The following is a 26,801-nucleotide window of genomic DNA, read 5'->3' on the forward strand; positions in this document are numbered from 1 at the left end:
TATAGTGCGTTAAATACCACCCAGCTAAGAGAAAACAGACTCCAAGTCTTAGAGAAACAAACAAACAAACACCAAATCAAAGCAAAAAACACCTCAACCCCTGTAATGCCCTGCAATTGCAGCAGCAAATAACACACTGAAATACAGAATGCCCTCTTAGGAATAGAGAGTGGCTACATTTCAGGAATTACCCATACTGAGGTATATGGCTGTTACTTTATCTTGAAATTTTCCAGCTTCAGAGTGGTGTTGAAACAAATGAAAACACCAAGAGAACTGGTATATGGGTAATACATGGTTTCTGTAAAACGTATCCTCTGCATGCAAAAAAGGCCAAAGGATGTTACTTTCACATTAAGGAACTCCAGATGAGCATAGTTCATCAATAAATCCTAATCCCTGCCTTCAGATGGCTAATTTGCTAATACTGGATGTTAACAGAAGAACATAATTTAGAGGGTGATGGGGTGGAGAGGAGGAATCTACACTTGCCTTTAGTGACATTGTGAAGGTTAAATACTACAAAAAGTTGCTGTCACAAGTTCCTGCTCATTGGAATTCCACACATCAAAACTGGGAGCTTTCTGGAGCTATGGAAACTTACCCCGAATTCAGAGACGAGCACACAATATCGCAGATGAAAGACTGCTGACTGCTGTGCAGTTAAACTACTAATTTACTTAGCATATTCTCTCTTTCTGAGATCTCCTTGCAGCTGTTCATTGCAAATGATCCAAGGCAAAATTCACATGCTGGAGACAAGCGTAGCAAATTTTAACTGAGGAAACATATTTAGGAAAAGGTGAAAAAGGATCTGAACTCAACAGAAAAATATCAACGCTTCCTGGCTCCAAAGTATTCAGAATGTATGTGCTGATTTTGTCACTTTCCACTACAGTAAAAAGTTTACACACTAAACTTAAAATGAGAAATATGAAAGGGTAAAGAAATTAAGCTCTTGTCTTAGATGTAAGAGCAAATGTCACTCAGTGAACTTATGTTATTTCGTCCTCGCTGCATTTGTATCACACCGCTCAGATTCCCACTTTACTTTGGGACACAATGTTAGATATAGGTAAGTGCAATTATAAAACGCTGGAACAAATAAGGAATGTAGTCTTAAGAAGGCAGTTTAACAGCATTTTCATTAAAAGCCCCAAACAAAAGACTATGAGAAAGGAAAGAGCAGGGGCAACGGGAAGCCAGCCTGGAACAGAGTCCTTCCTTGCAGCTCCAGCCAAAGGCTTTCCCAGACCACCCTGGGAAACAGCACAGAAGCCCACCTGATTCCAGGTCACTCACTGGAAGTGCTCTGGGCAGTGGAGCACACTTACTGAACTACCCCTGCAACCTGCGGCCTTCCCCAGTCCACCATGGGCTGCCAAGTGCTGTTTTCTGGCACTCTTCTAACCTCTGCACTTCTTTTCATTTTGCTTTGTCTGTAACAGCTCAGAGACTCGTGAGGAAAAGTAATTAATAATTGAGATTCTAAGGCTTGAAGCCTCTTGGAATTTTGCTCATTTCATACTGTATCATTTACCTTCTTTCCTCAAATAAAAACAGCTTGTGCTTTCTTGCATCCATCTAATTCCATTTGCCTGTTAACAGGAATGAAACGTGAAATGAAACAGAGAGGTGAATATTAGATTTTGAAAATAAAGCGTGCTTAGGTACAGATTGATACTGATCATTTTACTGAAATATAACTCCTAGAAGTCTTTGTTTAAAAAAGAACCATTGTTTTTGCTAATGACGCCTCACAAGACATAAATATGCCACCATACGTGTATACATGCTCCACAGCCTTCATGCACATCTCATGGTGAAGACTTACTGACAACAAGGGCACTGATGCAATCAGCCACGCAGTTCTTTATACAAGATTTCTTTCCACTCTTTTCATAAGTCTCCCACTGTTATTTCAACCTGTCAAGTTTTCTGGGAAACAGTGTCAGCTGCAGCTCTTAAGTTATAACTAGACATGCTTTGCACCCACATGCTCTCAGGTTTCCTTTGGTCTAAGTAAGTATCAGCTCAGTCTCTTCTGCTAAGAGTTGCAGACAGAGATAACCCCCAGCTTCCCCAGTGCTTCACAAGACCTCTCCTAAGAAATTAACAAACTGATGTTTTAATCCTATCTTCTCTCACAGCTCTCTCCTACCGGGCACACTGGGTTACAGTCCCTTCAGGTACCTGAGTGGGATGTCACACGTAATACATGGTTTTGAAAAGAGGTCCTAGCAATCTCTATTTTAGATAGACAAAAATAAAATCCTTCCATCCCATAGGATACCTTTCCTCACTCTTTAAGGTCCATTGGAACTTAGGAAAAGCCACTGCAATATCTTTCTACATACCACTGTCCCCTTCCTCAGCCAGCTCCCACCATGAACTTCAGAACTATTCCACAGCACACCCTGGTTTCTTTGCTCCTGCCTAATCCCACTTCTTCTCAAGGCTTCCCAAACAGGGGAACCCATGATGTCTTAAACTAAACAATTATCAGTCACTGAGAAGACATCTGATAACAGTAAACAGAGCGGCAGTTAACAGCTTGGCCCCGCTCTCTGAATCAACAGCTAACACTGAGCTCAGCTAAAAAGCAGTCACTGAGCCTGAATTAATTATATACATGGCAAGGAGCAAGCAGAAGAATGATATACTGAGAGCTCCTGAAGGAAGCTTTGCTGACCCGAAAAGTAAATTTCCCCCTGCATATGTCCTTTCTTTGTACTCAGGCCATAGCTGCCAAGGTAGCGATGCTAGTAAACGTTAAGCACCAGCTTAGTGCCATCACAAATACAGAGAGAAGACAAGAGTTTCTATGCTTTCCCCACATTCACCTGCCCTGCTTCCTTTCTAAAAAATCACTCAATGAAAATAAAATTCCATTCTCAAAATAAAGAAGCAAACAAACAAGTGAATTTGTATGCATGACCAACATGGCCTCAGAGAGACCAGCAGGACCAAGTGGAATCAATTCTTTTAGATCTGCTTCTTGATACTCTGCTGATACACACTTTGCATATGGTCCTCACATTCCCTCCCTCACCTGGCTCTACAATTGAGCTACACTGTCCCTATTCAGTATCAGATTTACTTTCAGTTATCTCTTCTCCTTATAAACAATTTTTCTGCTCCTTTTCTCATCTCCTTCCAACAAACTGGAACTGTTCTGACACATTCTGACATCAACCATTCGTGGATTTTACCACAAACTACTTCTGCAATCGCTCACTCTTGCCTGCTTAGATTACAAATGCATCTCTGTGTTTCTACTTGACCAAGCAAAGCTGATCTTTAGGCATCACCAAAGTCAACAGGATTAACAAGAATAGCTTGGTTCCAGTCCCACTGTGCATGGTTATACCATGGGTTTGTTTGAATCACATGTACAAAAGAGCGTACATATTTTCATTGCTTTCATTGTCGTAAAACCTCCTATTTTTTAAGATACAATCGGGGGGGGGGGGGGGGGGGGGAAAGAGAGAGATAAAAAATAAGCAACCCCAAAACAGATTTCTTAGGTTAAATACTGGAGTTAAAGTAAACCAGCATTACAATTAAAAGTTCATGTTTTAAAGGCCTGTAAATAGGATTAGCTCTACCCATGCCTGGATAAACATTAATAAGCGGACCTCCATTCATATCCAGTGTAAGAGTTATGCATCTCAAGTCATGTGAGTGCAAACATGAACTCTTGGATTTGCAACCAGAAAGTCTGGGGGTTGAATGAGAAAAAAATAAAGTCATTAAACAGCTTCTCTAGGGCAGAGTTTGGGATCCGACACTTTCAAACCTCTGTTTCTGTTGGCTGCAACTCCTCCTGATGGCCGCTGAGCTTGAGTGAGTGCCCACTTTAGCACTCTAAGGGCATAAAAAATGTAATTCTCTATTCAATCTGCTTCTCAGCTGAGCACATTCTGTGAAGAAGGTTTCCAGGCCAGGTAATTTCTGTCCCCACCACCACCAGGAGCTGGAAAATGACATTACAGTAACGAATTAAATGATCCTCCTGTTCAGTCATTCCTATTTCTCATGACTGCAGTTCTACTTCCAAGTAGCCCTAACTAATGTTTTCTCTAATTCCCCACTGATATTCCACGGAGCGTTATTGTGCTGTGGGCTACTTTGAAGAGGAGCCTTTGCTCCAGTGCAGAAGCTGCTGGTATAACAGGTCACTGTGAGCTGGCAGGAGAGCAGTTCCAGTGCAGAGCTTTTCCTTTCCCATCTCACACAAGGGCACTGCAGAGTAGATGCATTTCAGGCACACCTCTGCCCCTGAGCACAGCAAAGCAGAGAAGAAAAACAACTACCAGAAAAAAAGAAATCTTTTTGATTTGAGTCTTGCTTGTCTGAGACTTTGGCTTTTTACATGTTAACCAAAAAGAAAAGCTGCAGTCAGGATCAAGTTTGCATTTCTCAGCCCCAGTTTGGTTCCCATGTTGCCCCTGGGCAACCTAAGAATGATAGGTTTCACACACGGGGCAAATGGCAAGGATACAATCTAGACTTAGAGAAAGGCCATCACATCCCCAAAGTGCAGGAGATTGAAATAAATAGTCTAAAAAATACAACCCAGCATTGGCCTGGTTGCCCGTATAGCCACACAGAGGGTACAAGTGAGAATTTGCCCTGCGTATAATCATGATTCAGATGAGCCTACCATAAAACAGGGCTTTTGCCTTTAGGAAAGAGCAGCAGAAGCTCAGGAGTTAACGATTCTGTGGAAAATGTTTAAAAAAGAAAAGTCTGAGTGCAGCCTGCAATACATAAAGTGAAAACTGACAAAGAGATGGTAGCAATATACCATCAAACTCTTTGCCAAAGCAAATGAAAAAGTCACCCGGACAGATAACATCTGGATATGTGCAATCTCCATTCAGTCAAAATCCCAGTGTAAACAAGTCCACTGATAGCAGAAGGGTAGTTAAACATTCCGCTCGCTTTGGATAATTGAAACCACCTTCCTTTTTTTTTTTTTTTTTTTTAAATTATTTTTTTAAAAAAGAAAAAAAAACAACAAACCTTTCAATTATCAAACTCGGAGGAAGAAACTGACAGCTATTGGAAGGAAGCCATTAAAATTCCAGTTCCTTACTTTGCAGACCAACATCTTTGTAAACAATCTCTTTGTTTACCAAGGCTTGGAATTGGGCAATGTCAGAGCACTCAAATGGCTTAACAGTAGTAAACGTTAGTAATAGAAGGATATGCATTATTTATAATATAAACACCATATATTTGGATGTGATTTATTAGACAGAGATATATGTACTGCTAATTTTAAAATGAGATTATTATTTCCAGTAACATGAATATTACATGGAAATCTGGAAGAAAATGTATTTGTATTGCATAATGTGGGGCTCCCTTAAAGCATTCACATCACCCCACAGGAATCCTGCAAAAATGGCAGCAGCCACTCTGGGAATGGCAACAGTGCAGCAATTAAACTCAGTCTCAGGCAATTTTCATGTAAAGACTGTGTAGGATCAGCAGTAATGTATCACATGATGCCAACCTAATTACATATTGCAGTAGTCACTTGGTCAATCCATACATCAACTTACTGCATTAGTACATTATCACTGATAATGAAGTTTTGACAGTAATCTGAAACATCTGAAACAAGTACCAGCAAGGCACTGAATACGGAGTAGCATTAACAAAATACTTCTTTTTTTCCAGTGCTAACAACTCAACATTGAAATAACTGTAGTCCTGCATAAATCAATTTCTGTGCCTATTGCCTGAATGCATGTGAAGTGGAATAGTCTATAGGCTCTACCAGCACACATGTAATTTCTATGCAACAAAGCTGAGGACTGTTCAGCTCCAAGACAAATGCTGGAGAGCACTAACAAGGTTAGGAAGCACTGGGGGCTATGAGAGGAAGAAATTCCAGTAAAGTTCACTGTGTATTTTCCCATTATAAGGAAAATATCATTCACATGTGCCCCAGCAAACCCTAATGGCAACTAATTGAGAAGTAAACTCCAAAAAACAATGCATATATATTTAAAAAATAAAACCGTGAAAAACCAAGAAGTTTGCTCAGAAGAGAACTGTTCAGTTTCCATGTACTTAGAAACACTGCATGGTCATTGATAACTTCAATGATAACTGGAGCTGAATATCAAACTCTGGACCCCTGATTACATTTGCACAGTAAGAATCACACTGCAGTGCTGTTCACTAATGGAGGAATCTTACAAGACTGCATCATGCCCAAGTATTTATAGACAATCTTTACCCAAGTGCAAAGATGGAAAGGTTTAACTTTCAAGACTGTCTATGGGACAGGCACAGGATTAACCATTTTCAAAGTGTTATCCTATTGCCTGGCACTTTGTATAAACCCATCTCGGACACACTTAGTATTAATGTATCAATTAGATACGGGTATTTTAACAGTGCCACATGACACACAATTAGCATAGTTCCACCAATCTAAGCCTTTACCCTTAGATTCCATTTTTCTATTGTTCTCTAATGTTGGGCTGTTCAAATATTATCATTCGAACCACAAATGTATTCATGGAAATAGGTCTCAAAGAGTATGTTTCAATCATTCATAATCTTGCTGCTGTTTTTCAAGGTATGACTCACCAGCAGCCATGTATCTTGGCTATAATTGGGGAATGCTTTGTTAATGTTATAAGCCTTTTCTTGCACTGCAGAAAAAAAACATGACCATTCTGAAGGTATTCAATTGTCCAAAATTGTACTGTCTATTAAAAATGGAATGGCTTGATTCTGCTGCAGGTTTCCAAGGAGAAAAACAAACTGAAAACAGTAGCTAAGGATTATCTGGTTATCAGACCTATCGATCTCTGGAATCATATTTTGAGGAAGAGAACATGGAAAGATTTTGGCATCTGTTTGTTGTTCTTGTTGTTCTTTTAAGACACTGCAAATCAGATCTTAAAATTACATTAGTGTGTAGTTATTATCAGTTCCATGCTAACACAAGCACATGCTGGGGTAGTTTACCTGCTTCATCATACTGTATGTAATTCAGCCAGCTGACAAAGTCTCTCATTTAAGCACCACCTACAAAATTGCACTGCATATAGTGGGAATTTTGCTGACAACAATTTTATTCCACCACATTGTGTCGCTCTGAGGACTTAATCCTTGGAAAGCACGTGGTGTCCCCTTGTAAATGTAAAGTATGAAAAAATATACTGAAATAGGACTGTAACCATGCGCCTACAGCTTTGAGATGTGATGCTCCTGAACACGAACTTCTGTTCCCAGCAGTGGATACTTCTCTCTCCGTGTTTCCAGAGAAAAACAGAACACAAAACACACTCTATATCTGAGATGTGGTGGTCAGGAGGACGTTCACTAACCCCTCAATAAGATTCTTCAATAGCTCTACTATCCCACTTCAGAAAAAAAACATTTCAGGAGTGTATTTATACTGTGTCAAACGTGGATCCCCCGAGCAACGCACCGAAGGTAATCACCAGTACATCTGTTTCTGTCATATTTAAATTCATAGCCTAATTCAATTGCAAATAATTAGCTATTTATCACCAGGAAGCTCAAATTACAAAATCAGAAAGGGCCAACGCGATCCCAGCCATTTAACAAAAGATTTGGGCCTATAAAGGAGGAAAGGGGAGAAAAACAAAATAAACCCTAGCAATCAATCCCACAGTAAACCAAACACAATCAGTTCTGCCTGCCCATCATACTCCTGCAAGACCCAGATCCTTTTGTTTTTTCACAGACTTACAGAATATATTGCCATACACATCAGTTAAGTCCATCTTTCATTTTTATAGCCTGAAGAGAATTATTTAGACAAAACAACGTGAGCACACAGCCCCTGTAATACTGGTGTGACCTCAGTTTCTACACCTACTTTGGAACACTACTATAGCTCAAGAACTTTTTTTTCCCCTTGCAAGGACATCTTAATTATCCCACCCGTGACATGAATGTTTTTGGAAGATAAAGTCTGTAATTAACTTGTTGCCAAACAATATGTTTACTGTCCCTGAAGGTCAGTTCTCATATAAAGACATAAGGACACTTAACTTTGGGAGATGTGTATTGTAACCGCCGTCAAACATTAACTAAGTAGTCATCCATTATCTATAGGAGCAGCAATCCAAAGTATGAACATATTCCAAGCATTTTAAAATGGTTGTGCCAAAACAAATCCCTACCAAGGTTTCAAAAAAAGGAAAAAAAAAAAAAAAAAAGCACGACCACAGATGTGGTGCTTGACCCATTGTAACAGGATTTGTTAGAAATTCCACTCCATCTCAGTAGTCAATTGGTAGTGGAAGAATTTGCTCAGACAGTCAAACACGATTGTTCCCTTATTACAGAAATCTGTCTCTGCTGACTGCCCTGGTCAGGGAAAATGAAATTTTAAAAGATTTCAGCAAAACAGCTGTAAAGACTCCTTGCCTCATCTAGCACTGAATTTATGCTAGAAATTTACACAGGCCAGTTTCACTCAGAAACCTGTGATGTGCAAAGGGTGGTGGGAGGGAACAAGAGGTTCTATTAGCCTGGAAGGCAGCTCTGCACTCCTACTCAAGTCAGGCCCTCTGTTTTTTTCCTGTTTCTTTTTCTTCTGGTTGTGGGATGGCACCTTCTAGTCCACAAAGCAGCTTCCAGCTATGCTTAAGAGAGGGTTTTGGTGTGGATAACGGTACAATACACATTCATAAGAAGTGTCTCTATTTAGGCAGATCAGAAAGCAGCTATGCTTAGTTAAAAATCTCCTACAACATGTTAGTGAATCAACTGTATATATGAGTTAGGAGAGGTACAAAGAGGAAAAACAGACATTCAGATGGGATAAAAATGAATGCCAGAAATAATAGTGAAATAATAAGATAGATAGTTCAACTATGCTAGGGAAAGTAAGAATTAAGGAAGGGAAAGACAAGAGAAATTAGGAATCCCAAAGACAGTGAATACAAGAAATGGAGGAGTTTGGAGACACTCATATAGAAGCATGGCTATTAGCACTGCAGTGAACTAGTAAATAAGAAAGCTCTTCTGGCACATCACAGTCCATTATAGAAGATATTTTGTATTTGTACCATTCACACAAAATTAGTTGATTCCTGGCATCTGTCATTTGCAGAACTCACGTATGTCAGCACTTCGGATACTAGAATAGCTTGTAAGTGTTGAAACATGGACTATTTGCTGTTTTTCCACTGAGAATAGATTAGATTTCAAATTCCTCCACTTTGTTACCAAAAGCATTTCCATCAGCTGGAAACACTTTTCAATCCATCTTGCCAACATTTGACCTATGCTAGTTTCTTTTGGAAGGTGAAACCAGTCAGGATCGGGCATGGATAAGCAATTCTCCACTGAGAATATGTCAAATAGACACACAGCCCTCTAAAAGCCAGAATGCAGTCAGTGTGCATTTCTTAGGGACACTTGCTCAGAGTTGCTCATATGGAAGCAAATAACAAGAACCTATGTCACTCGGCAGTTTCTCTTGTAGATTAGCAGAGGGAACACACATGCTATTCATTTTCTGAAATAATATTGGAGAGTGCTGTTTATATGCTGCCTATAGACCATCTAATTTAAAGAATGTAGCATATTAAAGTAATTGAAAAAGGCATTTGTTTCTGCGGCACAAAATGCAGTGTCTGATTGCTAGACAAAATAATTGACATACTGTTAGACTATACACATTTGCCTGAATACTATTGTGTAATAAGCTATTGTATGGTAAGACTGTACAATTCAGCTAATCTCAGCCCAGAAACCTTCAGTCTTACCCCTTCACTACTGCGAATGACACCCCCCTGAAGTGCCAGTCACCTGCAAGCTGACTTTTGTACATGAAATGGATGCAAAGACTTGATGTTACTGATGGCTGGCACCTTGTGGCACCTGATACCACAGCAGTATTACCTTTACAATACTGCAGGTGGAAGTACACCTAAGTTCTTCCTTGTGTTCTTCCCACCACTCCCCTTCCCCATCCTTTCACACTCTTTTTGCTTTGAAAACAGGTGATTACAAGTCTAGCCATGCTGCCCCTTCAATTTCCCAAATGATCTGTTGACTTCCTCATGGTTTCCAGGAACGAAAGCTTCCCGCAGGCCGGCTGCACCCTGCAGAGAATACAGATGCCTTGTTGCAATGAGAGGAAGAAAATCAGAGATGAAGTTATTATCCTGAGCAGTACAACCACTCACCATCCTCTGTGCAAAGTTGTTCAGTCCTGCCCTCTTTCACATACCCATTTCCTTTTCTCACTCAAATGGAGGCTATCTAGGACAGCAAGTAGCCAGAAGTACAGGTGCACTGTTGTGAAGTCCACTAAGACGCTGGATGCGATTCAGATGCACTGGGATCACAGGCTCCTACTGAATTTCACTCATAACAGGAGCAATAGATAAACCTTCACATGAAAGAAAAGTGTTACTAAATACTCAGCTTCCAGCACTATGCGCTAGCAAATGTCCCCTAGATGATGGATTGTGCTGTACACTCCTTCTGCATGCAGTCACCCTGGGTGCACCAGTGGCTTGTTACCCCAGGCTGAAGCCTGCTGAATGAGGCAGCTTGTAGAGCAGTACCATGGTTCTGCAAAACAGAAGCTTTTAGGCATTCAGTCCAGCTAATCTGGAGGTCAAAATACATGAGACATAGTTTTGCATTAACACTATAAACGATCAAAATAAATCATTAGCTGTGATTCATATATTTGTGCAGAAACAAGTAAATGTCAGTACTGACAGGAAAGGGAAAAGTTTATGATTAAGCTCCGGCTATATTCATTCCTCATAATCACTACTTGAGGAAAGCATTCAAATACATTTTTAAACCACCCAGCTCTTGATTTTCCTTCCACCCCACCGAGATAGTGTCGTGAGGAATTCACACACAAGAAAAAGCTATGCAGGAACACATACCTTTACATTCAATATTGTTACATGAAATGGTTTTGCAATTAGGTTCATTTTAGAGCAGAAAAACACTTCAACAGAAAATGACAGGATAACTCAAATAAGCAGAGAAAGTAATTGTGCTTAAACAGATGCAGACATCAAGTCATGGATTGTCTACAATTCACTGGAAAGCTCACGTGCAATTCTGCTGTCGAAACTGAGTGTTTCAATTACTGGCAGTCTTAACCTTTCTGCTGCATGAATTTTTGATCTCCACTCAAAGAGGAACAGGGAAACCACCCAGTTTTCCTGCATGTACAGAATAACTAAGCAATCCGTATCATGTTCCCACTGAGAAAACCCCCCAGTATGTCCTGTCCATCAGTAAAGATCGCTGGAGGAAAGCCAAGTGAGGCGTTTGTGCCTGTTTGACTCACGTGGGTTCTGTTCATCCTTATTTGTTTGGGTCACAAATAAGGACAATACAGTAAACTGGGTAGGGAACAGCACACAGACTCTCCTGTCTCATGATAAAAGGCTCTCAAACGAGGAAAGAGCTCATGAACTGCTGCCATCCGAGTTAATAACAACAATAATATGATATTATACCTTTGGGAATTTTGAGCATGGAATTAAGTCGTTCATTTAAACTATCATGTAGCAGCTCCAGAACCGCTAGGAAAAATGCTTTTATTTTTGTGATTTACCAATAAGTTTTACACAGAGACCCCGAGTGCCTCACTATGTCACAACTGCAGAATGACAGTCTTACTTAATTTACTCCCAAATGAGTACCACATTTAGAAGGAAAGAAACTGTAATTTTACCCTGGAAGACCACTTCACACAAACAGGACAAACTGTTACCTCATCTGATTCATATCTGTTCTCTAAGGGCACAGAGGCTTACTGTAAAAGAACCTAAAAAGTCATTCTAAAAACACCCAGCTGCTACTGCACATAAATATTGCCTTCTTTTCTCTGGATAAAACCCTTCAGAGGGAAATTGCTAACTTGCTTAAGGCTTGTTTTTCTCACATCTCACATGGACATGCCTCAAACACTCCTATCAAATTTTAATCACCTATGTGGAAACATCTACAATTTCAACAAAGTTCCGCTGCTTCTTTTCTGCTATTTTGGTGTTTTAATTGTGTTACTTCATGCAGCAGAACCAAGTTTGACATCAGTACAAAATCTCACAAAACATCAGTTTAACAGCAGTTTCCCCCTTAGGAAACGCATTCCCTTGAGGATAACTAATGCAAGCCATCTGAAAGCCCCATTTCAGCTTAAAACCTTCTCAAAGAATGCCGTTCTCATAAAGTCAGTGGCAGCATTATGATTTGTATGAGGCACAGAAGTGTGGGAGTTTTTGTTGGTGTGGTTTTTTTTCCCCCAATTGTGTTTTAAAAAGACATTAAAAATTAAATAATAATAATAAAATTAAATGAAAACTTGATCCAAATTCAATAGCATTGACTCTGGAACAAGATAGCATCGTGCTGGAGACAGACAATTAACATTCTGCTGGAGATGGACGATCCTTATCATTTTCCTTCGTTGCTTCAAAAACATTTTACTAAGGCAATGGCCACTGCTGTACTACAAAGACAAGTGTCCAGCGTGAAAACATCCAACAAAGGATTTCACAATAATATGCAGTGATTCAGCATATCAGAAGCTGACACTGGCTTTACAATATCAAAGCCTGTTGTGTTGCAATAAATTCCACCAAACTGATTTATTAGAACGCTATTTGTTGTTTTTATGGCAGTAGAAGGAAGTCACTTTATGTATCACTCTTTGAAGACAACCTTGGAATCTTAGCAATGTGTTCCAATTATTAACTGAGTAATGACTGTTAATTCTGGAGTTAGGGGAGCAAAAATCTTGTACATGCAAGACACAGTTGCTACAGTCAGACAGTCGGACACACTCGATCTCATAGAGGCACACATGGATGCAGACTGAAAGCAAACACGAGGAAAGCAATAGGTGCAGGTAGTTATCTGCAAAGGATGTATCCCACACCAGCATCTTAAGAAAGCTGCAGAAGAAGTGGCAGTGTGTGGCTCTATCAATAATCAGCCCATGCCTTGCCATGGCTCTTGCTTCTCTTTCAATGTGTCTATCACGAACTGCATCCCCACCAGCAATGAGCAATCCCCCAGCAGCTGAAGGGTTGCTATACCAATGCATGTTCTCATGCATTATCTCAACCTTCACATTCTCACCTGCACATTTTCAGCCAGCTTACAAAGGGACAAGTCAGCTATTGATAACCTCTCTGCTTTCCCCCCAAAGCAATGAAGACATATCTTGCATGCTGTGTCATGGCTTTAAGTAGCCTGCTGGGCCTTGAGCTGCCCTTCCCTCACCTGGGTGAATGTAACTCTTACTATATTAATGTTCTCAGGGAGAGAAAAGAGAGAATCAATATTTATTCCAGGATAAAAATGCTTTTTGCTAAAAGAACTCAGCATTCAGGAAAAATCAGAAGCAATTGTTTAGTTCCCATGACAAACAAAACCTCCCATGCCAGTAGATGCCATGTATTGAGAATAACCAATAGCAAAATAGCATGCATAGTAATAAGGTGGTATTACGCTGCAGTGGGTTTCTGTCTTGCAGACATTACTTTTTTCATTCTAGGTAGAATTTTTTAAAAGCAAAATATTATGGTTTTCCTCAAATAGCAATATTAAGAAGTCACAATTAACCAGCATTGTGATTTTTCTCCCAAATCATCAGCTTTACCTAATATGTCCTAATTTAAATACGGAGGCCATACATATTGGCAAGGGTATCACCAACCAATTCAAGACACAAGGGATAGAAAATGTGGGGATTTAAGGGAAACAATTGATTTTATTGTCCTTCGTTGCAATTAATTTAATATCCAACCCACCACCATAAATGTCACACCAAATCAACTTCACTGTATGGTCTATTTATTAACCATGGCAGGTCAAATAATTTAAAACTGGAGGTGGCCAGGTAATGAGACTTAACTAGGGGAACTGATTTACAGGGACACGAATACCTCCTTTCTGGGTTACCTCCATGTACCCAGTAAGAAATCCACAGAGGGTCAAATTCCTGTGTCACCCACAAAGGACTGCCATCACTCCCCATCTGAGCTGCATTCATTTTACTTCTAATACAACTTCCAATTTTCACCCTGTCACTTTCACTTGTCATTTAGCAGCTTGATTCTGTTTCAAAAGATGTTATAAAGCCCGCTTGTCATCACCTGCTGCATTACATAGACCTCAGCAGTAACTATGTCACAGGCCAAACAGAAACAGCTCGTGGTAGCCACCCACTCATTCCTACATGCAGGAACATTTCTGGACATGCAGTTTATAACAGGGCATAAAATGGCATAAGCTGGTACTTAATCAATCAGAAATGTTTGAGTTAACACCAACTCTCCACTGCTTTCCTCACACTTTAGAGTAAGTTATAAACACTTGTGGCAGCACTGTTTCCTCAAAGGTATCTATCATTTTTACTCCTTTCCATTGGTCTATAACCAAATACAACGTAAACCCATATTGTACGATGTTGGTATTTTGGAGCTATTACCAATTGTTTTTTTTCCTTTTTCCTCAGAAAAACAGCACCTCTAAGAGTGCTCAGTGAAGACCAACAGCAGTAATGATGGAGTAACTCGTGCCTCAATGAGGATGAGACTGAACATGCATCCTCTCAGTACAAAGGCATGCCCAGTCTGGAAGATATAATCTGACATTCCAAGGCTGGACACGACAAAATAGTTATTAATATGGACTGAGAAGATGGTGAACACAAAGCTGAAATGCAGCCAGAAGCAGGTTTCTGTTTGTTTGTTTTTAACAGAGGATTTAGTGAGGTTAAGGGAAACCCCCTGAGCTGAAAGCAGGCAGAGATTAAGAGAAAACTTTAGAGCAGGGTAATCTATGCTTGCTCTGTTCCTGCTCTTCCCTTCGCACTCATTTATGGTCATTTGGGGACCTGTTAATTTTTTTCTTATTTTTACACTGCATTCTAGAAACACAGCAATAGCCAGCTTCACGCATGGAGAGGATGGTGTAAGCTCCTAGAACATTTCCCAGTCCCCAAACTCATTTAATATAACATCCTCAAGTTGAGGACATAACAGATATTAAACTGATAAAAACATATGCTCCACTTGATCTTTGCCAAAAGGTCAAGAAGCAAACACAAGTTAGCAGACTCGATGGTTCCTGGGTCTGACTCAGAACACACCGAGACTGAATCATCGTAAGCTTTTTAACACCGCTGCAGCAACAATTACTCAGCTTTATCATTCAGATTTATTTCAAGAAACTCAAGACAGACTACAGACCCCAAATAACTCACTCCAAAGATTTAATAAGCTTGTGAATTTGCACATGCATAACTGCAGGAGCCATGCGATGCATTGGTTTATACTGCTGTAGGTAACATCTATAGCACAGCAACTTGGAAAAGCTTCCAATGCCATGTCCAGCCTCCCACAACACTCCTGTCCTGGTTTGATTATTTTCTTGATTGTCAACTAAAAAAGAAGAGAAAAAACAACATTCTCCAAACACTACAGCTACCTTCTTGCTCTGGAATCACCACGGGGCTAGAAATTTCTTCCTACGGGTTAGAGAACAACAAATCTCTACTCTCAGGCACACATGGAAGCCTTATGAAAGTCAGAAATAAATACAAGAACTGCTTTTGGGGAGGGAAGAGACAAAGGGTATCACTAAATTCTGGAAAGTTAAGAGAATTTTTAATAAACAGCATACTAAAAACAGAACTACATATTGCAGTGCATTTTCTTATTCAAAACTCACATCTCTATCTTGCCACAGTGTGATTTTTACTCACTTGAGCTCTATGATAAACTAACACCAACACTAAGACAGTACTACTAATGCTGCTGCGTGCTCTTACTATAAAAATGTGTTTCAACATTATATTCAACATTTCAACAAATCATTCCTGAGCATGGAGGCTAAAAGCGTTCTTTGAAGTTAATGAGTAATAACAAAAGATGTCTGAGCAACCTGCAACAAGACAGCAATTTCTTCAAAAATGATTCCTGTTTTCAAGAGCACTTTGTAAACAAGCGTGTCAAACCTTATATTTTGATAATGAGTTTGCATTCTCAAATGGGAATTATAATCACTAATTATTTATAAGAGCAGAACAGTAGGTCAAAAGCAAAAGGAAATGTATTGCCTCATCAGAAATACCTAGCTCGTACTCTGATGTTGGTATTCCAAGCTGCACAAGAGAGCCAGCTAACTACAAGGTAATTGTTTCACTTTAGAGCACTTAGTAAGTCAGTATCAGCAAATCTACTGGATTTTAATGAGTTAAAATATTGTAATAGCATAGCTTTGTTCTTTAGGTTAATCACCTTTCCCTCAGGCTCCAAGCAACATTTAAACATATGCCTAATTTGCTACTGAAGTCAACAGAACTTTTAGTGAATGGTGGAAGTTAAACGTGCTTAATGAGATTTACTGAATCAGAATGCGTAAAAACTGATGTGAGTGGATTCAAAACCCAAAGGCATCAGCCACGTCCATCCCAACTCCCCATAAAGACACAAGAGTCTTCAAAATGATATGGGGAAAAAAATGATGACACATCTACTCTACGTCTATACTTCAGAAATATGTATAAAGCAAAACAAAGAACAACAGAAAACACTGGAATGTGCCCTAATACTAATGGAAACCCTTCACGGAACTCTGTTTGGCACCACTGCTTAAGCAAAGCCCTCTGACGTGAGACAGCAGTTGATTTGTCTCATGTTTCCAAAAAGAACACATTGCACAACTGAACTACTTCTATCAGAGGTAAAAGGAGGGGATGGAGGGATGGGTTTTACTTATACATTTAGCTACCTAGGAAAGAAGGAATGTAATCCAGTATTTATACCTTGCTTCATCGATCATTAAAACAAACTGCATAATCCTCTCCAACCTGCAGAGGGACACCCGCCTTACAACAGACGATGCTCCTTCTCAGATTAAAGGAAATTACCTGCATGCCTCCAAAGCCCCTTTTCACTACCAAAGACCACCGTTTCTCCCTAGAGCACAGCAGTTTTGTTTCATAGATAATAACTCCTGCGCAATATAAAACTGTTTTGTAGTATTTCCTTCTTCAACTAGGGAACTGAAAACTTAATTGAGTTATAACTAATTAATGATTTCCTTGACATTAAGTATTAAAAAAGGACTCAAATCCAAGAGAAAATTCTTCAGATTTCTCACTTACCATAAATGTTCAAAATTGACTTTTCATTTTAATTCTTTCTCTCCCAGCTTATATGGAGGATCTGGTTCTGGCACCAGCCCTGCAAGATGCTTTTATTTCTTCCCATCACAGAAAAAATCAGCAGTGTATTGGAGCCACTTTTACATGTTTCTCTATCAGTGCACTATCACCAGTCCTTTCACTAAGATGCTGTCAAAACCAGACATCAGCTGAAGACAAAATATGCATCTGAAGAAAGCAACTGTTACTTCAATGTGGCAATCAACCATCAGCATGGAAGGAGTTAATCTTCCCCCATTCTCTTTAAAGTTAAAAGAAAGGAACAGCTGTCAGTCAGGTGATGAATACAAGCTGCTAGCCTTTCAAACAGCAGGTACAGCATTTGAGCTTTGAATTAATTAGCATTCAGAAAGCCTAAACACCACTTGATAACTCTGCAAGATAATTTTTGTCCCTTCCTGCAAATTAATACCGCTATTAGGATGAGCAAGGACACAATGCAGATTATAATTGTGCCCATTAAACAAAGTTTCACAAATAACGAACCAGAGGTTCCAGCCAAGAATGCGCCAAGTCAGTGAAGCACTGCTGCAAATAACCTACAGGAATTCATCTTCACTTTTTCACTGCATCCACAGAAACACACGTGAGATGAATTCCTGTGTAAACGCAATGAACGTTCTCTGCAGAGGAGTGCAGGCTTTTCAGAAGTTCAAGTTTCTAAATGTTTAAGTAGCGGCTTTGTCTCAAAAGCATTCAGGCTGCTTCCATGAGAGCCCCCATTCATACAGGCACGTACGCTGAAATTACAAGTTAGCAATGCCCCTGAAATTACACTTCCAGCATCTTAAAAAACAAGGCCTCTGCTAAATGCTGCTTCAGCACCGCATCGAAGTCTAAACAACCCTGTCTGAAAAACCTTCCTCCCGTGAATATAATTTGATTTAAAAGACGAGCATACTTTAAAAAGCACAAAAAATGATTGATGTCAGAATTTAATGATGTTTAATAAGTGGCCATCTGTCAACAGTCAAGGGCTAAAAAAGAAGCACATTATTATTCCCCAAAAGATCAGAAATATTGATGCTAATTAAAAGGCACATTATCATTATCTCAAAGTGATGTCTAAACACTAATCAGACTTCAAGTACAGCAAAGAGGGAGGGCAAGACCTGTGGATAGCAGCACTCCCCAAATGGCTCCTTTGGGCTGATAATCTCTCTGCTGGTGCTGTGATAAGCACACACATCTGAACATGGCAAGGGCTGGGTAACTCCTGGCTGGGTGGGCAAGAAATTAAACCCTGACCTGAAGCAAGGAAAGATTATTTATTTTTAACCTATGTCCTTAGAGAAAATCTTTGGTGCATTTTTACAAGATATTGCAAAAGAGAAATACGTTAAACATGACATTTGACTATTTATTCTTTCCAATTTGCCGATATTTCAAAGCAAAATAAAACCTGGCATCGTGGTGCCCAAACACACACAAACAATTGCACCATACTAAATTGTGAAGTACTAGATAGTTTTGTTTGAGAAATGGATTTGCGTCACACATGCACAAGGGACCTGTGTGGAAAAGTAGGACTGAAACCCACATGCAAAGTAACAAAGCTATGAACGTGGGTTCTTTGAAGCACTGTTGACTATTTGGGCTTTGAGAATTCCCTCCTGGGTGCAGGGCTGCTTCAGCTCCTCCAGCTCATGCTACAGAGGAAGAAGGTACACACAGGTAGGTGGTTCAGGCTGCTGTTAATGTTTGCCTGAAGCTCTGCCTTCGATATTAATAGTCATTTTATTACCTTCTAACGTGTGGCATTTATTGACATTTTCATAATTCATCGTGATCAGAATCTCTTTTAAGCAAACAGACCTCTGCTAACCTCAAAATCCATGCTTCATGTTTGAACAGAAGCAGCCAGCAGCCCATAACATGCTTTTCATCTTAGTATGCAAAAAGCTGACAGAATCCAGGCTTTCACAGCTTGCAGAGAAGCAAAGTTGTAGGGTGTTGGCAAATGTTTCCCTACCCCTGGGATACAAGAGACGTATAAGCAAGATCTGACTGATCCCACCTCCCACGTTGTGGAAGCCATACGTACAGAGCCAGCTACAGCAATACTAGCTCTATAAGCCCAGCACATCTGCTTGCCAACTTTATGGGGCTGGTCAAACAGTGCTGTGATGCCAGAGGAAAGGGGCACCTGAGCAGAGCAGAATAATCAGTGCTCAGAGTAAGCAAAGCACAGGTAAACACAACGTAAAATCTACACAAGGACAGCTGGGAAGAAAATGAATAAGAGAATCATATTCAAAGTATGGAAAACTAGCAAACTGAAAGCATCACAAACGGTGCAGCTGAAAAGCAGAGCTGCCTGGGCAATGGAGGCCTGGGGTATGGGTGCCCATACATAATTAAGACCAGTCTTTTTTTTTTTCTCTCTGTATTTGTAACAGCAAGCTTTTTCACCTGTTAAGTGCCACTATCAAATTACCATCTCCACAGTGCAAAGCCACCTCTGGTCTTCTTCCTCAGGTCAAGGAACCCATTAATCACCGTCAAGCAGAGCATTTTCTTCTATTTTTACTTGTCATTTTCAAGCCATCGCTTCACACAGGTGTGACCTCTGATCCTGATTTTCTTTCCAATGCTCCCCTGCCGTACTCTCAGAGTTCCACGTTATCTCCCCCTTAAAAATATTTAAAAACTTAAGAAAGATGTCCCTGGTTTTGATTACCCCATTCCTATCTCACTCCTTGATCCTCAGCATAAACACTTCAATCATTCTGGCATTTTCATTGACTCAAATTAAATGCAGAGTGAGTAATTATTTCACAGTCCCCTTGCCCTTTTCTATGCAGGCCTTCTGCCTTACACAATGACAAAGTATTACCTCCCAGATCCTTAAATGGCTCAGATACTTCAGATATGCTGTAGGTATGAATCTGACGTGAGGGGACTGAAGTAAACCTTGTGAAGCTTACCCAGGACTAATTATTAGCAATCACAGCCCATCTCTAACATTGAGCTCCAATGCTTAAACACGATGCAAGCCATATAGCCATACAATTGTTCCACTGATTAACACGTTCCTTGGGGTGATTATGAGCACCCGGTACAGATCCCAGTGTACTTTGCAGCCTGCTCCATGTAAATGCTGGAGAAGTGATGCGCAAAGGGAAATTCAGAGCACTAAGTCAATTTGAGACAGCAGGTTTAGATAGACACAAAGAGAAATGGAAAAAAAAAAAAACACCATTAGTACCCAGCTTAAGTTATTTCCTTCCACGTTCTCTGCATTTGTTTTAAACTATCACCAAATTCTTGATTCTCTGTGCTTCACAGATTTGTCTTCTGACTCTACGCAACTGTTGTACATTGTAGAGCTGTCAGAGCAGAAGTGGAATGCATTAAAAGCTGTATAATTGTGAGCTGGGGCATATGGCACTGCCGAGAATGTAGGAGTTGGTGGGAAGAAGGGGGTTTTGTTGTGATTTTTTCAAGAGTCCGGATATGACTAAAGCTTTTTCCGGTGGGCAAAGAAAATACCCCTTGTTTCTCTGTTTCTCCACAATTTCAAAACTTGCTTACTTCCCTCCACCCCCTCCCTTTTTCTTTTTCCAATTAACATGAATAATTATAACAAAATTTCATTCCATTTCTTCTCTCACAAGAACATACATTCTTAAATGGCACACTGAGGCTTAAACAACACTGAGGCTTTTGCAAAAAGGAACAGAAAGGAGCTCGCTGCTGTGAAACACGTCAGACTTCATAGCTCACATGCATTGAAATGACCAGCACAGTTCGCTCTTCTCAAAGGTATTGCTTCAAGCTGATTGCTGACTCAAGACAAGAACACAGCTCTGGTCACAGCGAGTTTCTGAGTATTTTCTCTGCAGCTGCAGGGTATAGAGGCTTTTCTGTTTGTTTTGCTTTTTTTCTCCTTCTTCATATTCTGAAGTACAGTTTGGCAGCACCAGGCTGAATTCACTGCCAGTTTCCTAAGGCACTGAATCTCTAATAGCACAAAGCTCCGACTATCTCCTTGCCCAATAAATAATCTAAATTTTGCACCACAATCTCCCTTAAAATATGACTTTTTGTTTCCCTCTCTCGGTTGCACCTAATCCTTTCTGTCAGCTGCATTTCATCCGTAACAAGGCTGCCTGTGACACGTTGGGTTCCAGTGCAACTCTTAACAAATCCCCCACGCACAGCACGGTTCACAGAGTGCACAGACAGCAAAAAGGACCGCGGAGACAGAGCCTCTCTTCTCTAATGGGATCAGAAAGGCTGCGCTTTCACAGGGAGGATGCTCACTAAAGGACGGGATGGGAGAGACGGGAGACACACTGTCAGGGAGGTCCAGGCCAACATACTGCATTCTGGGTGCATAGGCAGAACGCAGCATTCACATTATCTGTATTCTTGAACACTTTGTCGGGTTGAATTATTGGTCACGTGTTTATAGCTGTCACGCTGTAAAGCTGACCCAGGCAATGTCTGCTTCATACTCAGCAATTTTAGACAGCTTTTTCCAAATCTTTAGAGGCTCATGTCATTTAACTCACTCTCCAGAACTTGTCCATCCTTTTGTCATCTTCTTTTCTTGTCATCTACTTCAATATTTCACTTGTTCACTTTGCGCAGCATGCTGAAAGACAGCCCATCAGGCAACAATAATGGGACAAGCATTCATTGAGTGTGAAGCATCAGAGGCCTCCTTTGGTTTCACCAAGGAAATAAAGGGAATAAATAGTGACACAGCTGTTTGCTCTCCCAAATACTCGTTTTTAAAACACACTAAGAGTCTCCTGCCTACCCTGTCCTATACACAAGGTGCAGTTCTGGAAGGGAAGAAGGGAACAGAGCATGGTGTGCTCCCCTTTTCCTAAAGCATCCTCACTAAGCTCTATTGCAACCTGCTATTCCACTATGCAGCCGTTTTCTTCTGCTTTCCCAGGGAAAGCTTCCTTTTCATTGCATTTTCATTCATTTCCCCAAAGTCAAGAGGGTCCATTCAGTCAGTGACCCAAAGTGCTGTGCAGGCTGCTCTTGGTGGGTGCCAAACTGCTGACAACTGAGAGATTACAATGGCCACGAAATCAAATGTGACAGTACCCAGCTTCATCTTCTGAGATGCCTGCGACAAAGGGTATGCATGGCTGCCTCTGTGCCTCATTCTTCAGTGGAGAGAGCAAGATCACGTAGTGGTGGGGACTTGGAAAAAGCATGCACTACATATTTTGTTCTTGGATCACTTGGTGCAGCAGGACACACCTATGCACCGTGGCAATGGTAGCTCATACCACACCATTTTAAATCTTTCCAGATGTAGCAACACGTACCATCCAAACAAATTTACATTATGGTGTTCATAGTTACATAATATTAAGGTCAGCTGAGGCACCATACTCCAAATTTTACCTAGGGCTTCCTGCTGCAGTGCTGGTATTGCACCTCCATGGGATGCCTACAGTTAAGAAAATACCGTTGCTGGCACTTAAAAAGGATCACACACAAGTTTATTAACTGTTTTTATACACAAAAATCCTACATGAGCAGGAGGCACTCATTAACAACATACATTAATAGGCGCAGATTTTTCCTCATGGACTCTAATAAACTCTCAAATAATTTCAAAACAAATACTTTTGTGAAATCAGAAATTACCATATTTTGTTCACTCCCCTTTTATGATGAAGCACTTGTGCCTATTTTTTTTTGTGTGTGTGTGCTACATCAGTGCTTTTTCAAAGTCCATATGGGAAGCATGCATTTGTTTTGTGCTTCCTTTCTTATGCCCATAGCAATATGCATTTAGATTTATTGTATAATTGCTAACTATACTTAGCTGGGGAGAGTTTGCTGAGGAACACCCAGATTCCTGAATGAATGTTACTTGTTTGGCTGAAAGGAATTAGGCCACAGGCACTCTACACACCTTGTAATTAGGTGAGAACCTCAAGACTTAAAGAAAAAAAAGAAAGAAGAAAAAAAGGGGGAAAGAAGGGGGCAACTGAACAGACTTTTCCCAGACCTGGTGGTCAATCAGCCCACTGCCAGCCAACAACCCAGCAAAGAAAAGTAAAGTAGTGCACTGATATTACTTACTACTTGTCCAAAATAATGAAAGTGCTATTTTTTCTCTCGTCTGAACAAAGAAGCCAGCTTGAGTTATTGTTTCAGGGACACATCTCTCAAACAGGAACCCTGCATCACCAAATTATGTGAATCTATGTGCTTTTATGATCTTATGTGCCAGTAACTTTGGCAAAATTTAGACACCTGCTTGAATTTGTCCTTTAAAAATAAAAAAATAATAAGCATGAAAGTAAACACACCTCCTTAGAGACAACTTACAAGTAAACCACATCTCCTGAAGGAAGACGTTAGTGTAAGGAAAAACACAAAAATAGCACAAATTCCATGCAGTGATCAAAGGCATCAGCTTTACAAGGCCCCCGGTGATCTAAAGAAGTCCTCCAGGACTACACCATATGTAAATAAATTAACGTTTTGTTTAAATGTCAATCAAAGATCTTTCAATTTCAACCCAGGTCAGCTGTGTTGGCAGCTGCTGAAGTGGTGACAGTCCTTACACACAGGCTAAAGAGTGGGCGGAAATGCCTTTCAACCTTCAAAATGTCTCCTGAAAATCATAAATTTTCCTCCTCTTAAAATTTATACAAAGTGCTACATTACAACGACTGGCATAACATTCCCAGTTCTACCACCTTTGTCCACTTCAAAGCATTTGAGATTAAAATCCCAAACCATTCACTCTAGACAGCAATCAGTGCAACTTCCTTCCGTTACTCTATATTACTCAACATCACCTCCATGCTATACTTCAGATATGGCTTAACAGGGTAGTGGCATAATACAAATTGTTCAAGAAAAGCGAGGAAGGAAAAATGATGGCATAAAACCTCCACCACCCAGATTACAGCGAGCTCTCAGAGCTTTCTGTACCCTCTTCATCTCACAAAGCCTGCAGAAAGGGGGAGCATCTCGCCTCTCCAGCAGCACCATGTGAGCCTGGAAGCCTGATAAAATCACATGACTTCCACGGCACTGCACTGCTCCACAGCATGAAACTTGGACATCCTTTCTTGAAAAAGGCCTAAACAAATAGGGGCTGAAGCATGCTATGAGGTCCCACTTGGGTAAAGGTGGGAAAATTGAGGGAAGAAATGCACAAAAGAATTCTCTCCCTTTGCCATGTAAAGATACTCAATTGAGTAGCAGGTGATAAACAAGGAAATAACAAAATCCAGTCTTCTTCACTGCAACTGAACAAATTCTGCACATAATCCCCTCCCCAGCACACTAGACCTGTGTTTTAAACTGTGTCACACATGATGGTTCTTCTAATGCTTTTAATTAAAACACTACCAGAAGTATAAATGAAAAGGGATTACTTTTTTCAAATACGCTAAAACCTCAAGTTCTTGTTATTTTGCATTCTGGTAAAAGGAAATGAACAACGAAGCCGCATTTTGGGATTTAAGATAATCATAAGATTTTAAGTTGAAGGGCAGGAAAGGGGCTTCATTTTTAAATTTGCTTTTAGCAGATACAAGCCTTATGTTCTTTTATCATTATAACAACTGTCATGTAAAATGTTATCCATTTAAACCCTCCCAACATTTGTTCACAAGCTGCATCTTCCCTCTGCCCCAACATAAATGACAAATACAGGCTCCCGCTGACTGAAAGGAAGCCAGTAAGTAATTGGCTTTATTGTCATTATTGGCTGCCTTGTAACATGCTCTAGATTTTGCTCTGCATGCAAAACTCTCAGTATCATCCCAGTTTTCACAGCATGCTGCCATGTGATCACTTGAAGAAAAGAAGAAGGAAAAAAAAATACTTGCTCTTTGCAAACACTCCCACTCCCATCTGACAAAGACACTTTCCCTTCCACACTCTAAAGCTAGGGCATGGGGGCACAGCAAATCGAAGATCAGCTGCCTCTAAAATCCTTGCCCGTGCATGTGCTATGTTGGTGGGTTCCCCCTTTAAGGCTGTTTGGCACTTTCCAGTATGGTGTGGGTTTCAGTGCATTGCTCCCAGTTTCAATGGCAGCTCTAACAACTGCAAGATGTTCAGTCCTCTGTTCATTTTAAAATTGGGAACAGGGACAAAGGCATGCTTGACACAAGGATGGAAGCCATGTTGTCATACTTTGAGATAATAACAGGCTTCTCCCTCCTCCCACAGAGCACCTCCAAGTCCAGCAACAAAACCAAGCAGGAAGCTCCTTACTGGCAAAAGGCAGAGCTGTGTCACCTTCTGCAAACAAAATCTCTGGGGCTCCACAATCATATCAGGTATATCCTATCAGACACATCCTATCAGAAAACTGAATTATAATGTTCATATACAAAGAGCGGAAATGCACAAATGAGCTTAACTCTGACCTTCATTTGATGCATACATTCTGTATGTCATCTCTGGGTTTTGAGAGCTGGGAAAAAAGACTAAAGTTCTTTTGCTGGGATTATTATTTTTATGTATACTGGCTGCTGGGGTTATTATTTTTAATATAACCTGGAAAGCTGAACTGAAATCCCACAGTGGAGCAGCACAGTGATGCCAACAAGCATAGCAACAATTCCAGAAGATCTACTTATGAAAAATCTGGTACCTAAGCAGCTGAAAGGCAAGGGTAGCAAAACTGTTCTCTGTGACAATGGGATGGCATGCATGTGTTCTGATACTGTGTTTCATAAAGTATTTGCCAACAGCAGAGAAAAAACCTATACTCAGTTCCAGGTTCTTGATTTGGGAGCTGCACCCTTTTGATCCAGCTCCGTTTTTCTTGCAGCACACAGCTCTAAAACTTTAATGCCTCTGATGAGTGTGAGACAACACTGGTTTACAGTGCCACGTACCTTTGAAAACCTTAAGCAGATGTTTTACAAGGGAAAAAAAAAAAAAGAAAAAAAAAGCTACCCCTTAGGAATTTTCAAATCCTCGCTCAAAGCACTGGAGCTCTGCTTCATGGTAAGAAAAAAAGAAACTTTAGGGAGGTTTTTCCACACAGACAAACAGCATAACTCTGTACTTGGTCTCATAAATGGTCTGTTTTCAAGTGAACTTTTCTGGGGGAAAAAAAATAAGTGCAGGAGGGCACACAATGGGTATTAGGTATGTCTCAGCTCAAACTGGTAAAATATGGTGACATTACAAGCAATTGGCAAAAATAATTCAAAATGAAGTTACAAATAGTGTTACCTCCCCCGCCCTCAGTTATTTACATAAAAAGTTCACTTGGAGACCCACATTAATACTGTTCCCCACCAGGAACTGAGACAGAAAAGTCCCTGTTCTGAAAGGAATTTGTGAACGTTAACCTTAAAAATCACACTCCATTAACACAGCAGGTCAACTCCAACGAGAGCTTGAGTATAACTGTGCCATAGAAAGAACTATGTCCCACTACAGACAAACCTGGTCTATCGAATAGATAGGCATAAATTTGGGATCTAACCATGGTACAACGTAAGACAGATTGTATGCTGATCACTCTGCCAAGTCATGGCATCCTGGAGAAGGAAGCCTGCAAGTCCAAGCACGCTATCCATGCACCTCTGTGAGAAGAAATACCCTACACAGGACT

The 26,801-nt window shown here is 40.3% G+C and overlaps 1 protein-coding gene and 1 non-coding gene across 8 annotated transcripts in view; both read right to left on the reverse strand.

Moving 5' to 3' along the window:
* Window positions 1-26,801, reverse strand: part of MACROD2 (mono-ADP ribosylhydrolase 2) — a 789,463-nt gene that overhangs the window by 411,810 nt on the left and 350,852 nt on the right. The window lies entirely within an intron of this gene.
* On the reverse strand, window positions 14,910-15,101 carry LOC116653278 (U2 spliceosomal RNA). Its single transcript, XR_004306848.2, has one exon. It is a non-coding gene; the product is annotated as a U2 spliceosomal RNA (small nuclear RNA).

Source organism: Coturnix japonica, chromosome 3 (assembly GCF_054131305.1).
Source record: "Coturnix japonica strain WE chromosome 3, WE-NBRP24, whole genome shotgun sequence".
Classification (NCBI taxonomy): domain Eukaryota; kingdom Metazoa; phylum Chordata; class Aves; order Galliformes; family Phasianidae; genus Coturnix; species Coturnix japonica.